The sequence below is a fragment of the Chiloscyllium plagiosum genome, chromosome 24, assembly GCF_004010195.1.
Source record: "Chiloscyllium plagiosum isolate BGI_BamShark_2017 chromosome 24, ASM401019v2, whole genome shotgun sequence".
NCBI lineage: Eukaryota > Metazoa > Chordata > Chondrichthyes > Orectolobiformes > Hemiscylliidae > Chiloscyllium > Chiloscyllium plagiosum.
Window position 1 is genome coordinate 48,913,178 of NC_057733.1, and position 3,452 is coordinate 48,916,629.

Below are 3,452 nucleotides of genomic sequence, written 5' to 3' on the forward strand. Positions count from 1 at the left end.
GTCCTAACCATTTTTTTGTCTTGCACATACCTAAAAAAGCTTTTACTGTCCTCCTTAATATTCTTGGCCAGTTTACCTTTGTACCTCATTTTTCCTCTGCGTATTTCCTTCTTAGTAATCCTCTGTTGCTCTTTAAAAGCTTCCCAGTCCTCAGTTTTCCCACTTATCTTAGCTATGTTATACTTTTTCTCTTTTAACTTTATATGTTTCTTTCCTTCCCTCGTCAGCCACGGCCGCCCCTGCCTCCTCCTGGGATCTTTCTTCCTTTTAGGAATGAACTGATCCTGCAACTTCTGCATTATACACAGAAATATCCGCCATTGTTCCTCCACGGTCATCCCTGCTAAGGTATTGCACCATTGAACTTTGGCCAGCTCCTCCCTCATAGCTCCATAGTTCCCTTTATTCAACAGAAGTACTATCACTTCCGACTGTACCCTCTCCCTCTCAAATTGCAGATTGAAGCTTATTGTATTATGGTCACTACTTCCCAATGGCTCCCTCACTTCGAGGTCTCTGACCAATTCTGGTTCGTTACACAATACCAGATCCAGAATTGCCTTCACTGCACTGACAGCTTATTGCACTACCAGGAAGCTGTGTGTACACAAATACTGATACATTTGACTGTCCTCGTTCAACATCCCTGATGCTTGGCTCCCATTTTGCATAAAGATGTAAATGTCAAAGAATTGTCCACCAGTGGCTGTGCCAAGTTGGTTCAACATAAAGACAGGGCCAATGCTGTTGGATGTCCAGGGTGTAGGCAGCCTGTATGCTGTACATTGCATGGATTGTGATCGATGTTCTTTCCTGTTAAAAGGTAAGTCACAGGTCATGTCACGTACCCCACTGAAGTGGTCACAGCCATTTCCTTCCCCAATGTGTACTTCGATTTCCAGCATGATGGAAGGCGACAGTGAGCACTCCTTTACCAGTGACTTCCAGCCTCAGCCATAATGTACCTGTGAGCCCTAAATATTCACATTTCCTTTCTAGAGCACATCTCATTAACTTGGCAGGTTTCACAATTCTCCAACTCCTGACATTACCCATCTAAAAATATCTACAACCGCCCATCTTTCCCAATCCAGTCCTTGGCATATGAAGTGATTCTGCTCAGTGTGGTCATTCCCTTCAGCCAGAGATACCAGGCTCACATTACACCTGCCTTGCCATTTAGTCATGATCTGGAGGTGCTGGTTTTGGACTGGGCTGGACAAAGTTAAAAATCACAACCACCTGATGAAGGAACTGCGCTCCGAAAGCTAGTACTTACAAATAAACCCGTTAGACTATAACCTGGTGTTGTGTGATTTTTAACCTTGCCATTTAGCACAGACACAAACCTTCTTGTGGTTGTCAGCAAGTCTCAGTCAAATCAAGGGGATAGCTTATACTCAGGCGTCCCAACACAGTAGGTCAAGGGCAGCCTCTGACATATCCAGGAGCTTGGATATGGTCAATCAGCCATTTGGGGTAGTCAGAGTCAGGATGGTCTTCACATGATCAGTGAGGAGCTGAATATTGGGCACCATTCCACCTGCCTTTACATTTTCTGTCCTGCTCGGCACTGTCTGTCTCCTGAGATGACAGGTAGTTATTAAGGGAGATGAAAGAGAATGGCATAGCTGTTACTTTTGTATGGAGGTAGGTGAGTGATTAGGCAGTGAAGAGGGCAGGCAGGGTGAGTGGTATCAGGGTGAAGGTAGGTGAGAGTGAGTGAGGGGAGATGTTACAGCAACAGTGACAGTGATAGAGCATGAGCCTTAGTGAGAGGTGGTTGCAGTAGCAGAGATAGAGTGAGTGCAGATATCGGAGAGAAGATGGTGGCACTTGCCCTGGCAGAGTGAAGCAGGTTCCTTCAGATGGCTGAGACTGTATTAACACAGGTAGCACCCTCAGACCAGGCTGGCATGTTTTAACATCACTACTGATCCTGAGGGAAAATGAAGTTCCCTGTGTGCACTATTCCATCCATAAGCAGGGCACTGAATTCTCCCTGTATGTCATGGCCAGGGCAAATTTCAGCAACTTGCAGGGCAGCTGCAGACTGACAGGAGTTTGTCCAGGTGCACAATGGGCATTTACAGATAGTGAAGACACAAAAGGTGCTGGTAAGTTTTAGGATATGCACTGAGTGTGAGTTGTTCTCAGACAGCATATGGTAAGGGTGCGCCTGAATGGGAAGCGGTGGGGTGGAGCAAGTAGTTAATGAGGTAAGTTTGGTAAAATGCAGTGAGAAAAACCATTTGGCTTCAGGCAGAAGTCCCTCCTAAAAACTCAACACAACTCGGATTTAGCTAAGAAAAAGTACGATTCAGCCCAATAATAAATGATTGGTGTGTGTCCAATGCACTGATCCAAGAACACTCAGTTCACAGAATGGTATAGTAAGGTTATCTTGATCAACCAACATAATGAGTCATGGAATTACAGGATGTGGCTTATAACCAAGTTCCCAATGTCACAAAGGCCACCAATGGCAGTGAATAATGGGAGGCTCTTCATCCTCGTCCCCCCAACTCAGGGCAAGTCAGACGAGTGCTGACTTGCCTGTGGGGTCTAACTGCCCGATTTTCAGTTGCTGATTAATGAGTGAGGCCAAAAGGGACAAGGAAAATAGAAAGTTATGCTACACACCCAATTTAAGAGGCTCCGGCAGAACAGATGCTTGGCAATGTTATAGACTGAACACCATGATTTATTTAGCTCATTGTAAATTAGAAAGAAAAACAGGAAAGTGGTACAACTTATTTTGGTGGCTGGTTGCTTTTAATTGAATGTCTGAACATGATGTATTGTTTCAGCTGAGGAAGCAGATGTTCAGTGTAGCCTAGCTGGTCATCTGTGATTTTGTTCTGTGTTGTTTTGTGAACTCCAACAGAATTTCCAAACATATGAGTTTGGAGAAATAAGCCACTCAGCTCCTTGAGCTTGTTCCCACTTTCAACAAAATCTGATCTGATTACTGAACAATGCCCTCTAACCTGCTAATTTCTTACCGTATGCTTATTAAGAATCTATCTACCTGTCTTAAATATATTCAAAGACTCTGCTTCCACTACATTTTCGAAGAGCGTTCCAGATTCACAACACTCAGTGAGGGGAAAACAAACCTCTCCTTATCTCTGACTTAAATGGAGGACCCCTTGCTTTTAAACAGTGACCCCCTAATTCTAGCCTTTCTGCTGCCGCTCTTCCACTTAAGTTTGTGGTGGCAACGCACATAGAAGATCTTCCCCCTAACTCACCCTAATGCCCATTGCCATTAACACAGCAGGGGCAGGGGAACAGAAAACACATGCATGCTTGCCATCCCAGCTCTGGCAGGGGAACACTGAGACCTGATGAGAGCCAGAGCCCTGTCATTGATGTTGAACCCCCCTCCTCATGCTCCATAACCAGAACACTCTGCTGCCATCACAATTGTAGCCTGGAATCCATTGATG

At 45.0% G+C, this 3,452-nt stretch overlaps 1 protein-coding gene across 3 annotated transcripts in view; it reads right to left on the reverse strand.

Moving 5' to 3' along the window:
- The window catches only part of LOC122562276 (cytoplasmic phosphatidylinositol transfer protein 1-like), a 287,598-nt gene that overhangs the window by 17,370 nt on the left and 266,776 nt on the right, over positions 1 to 3,452 (reverse strand). The window lies entirely within an intron of this gene.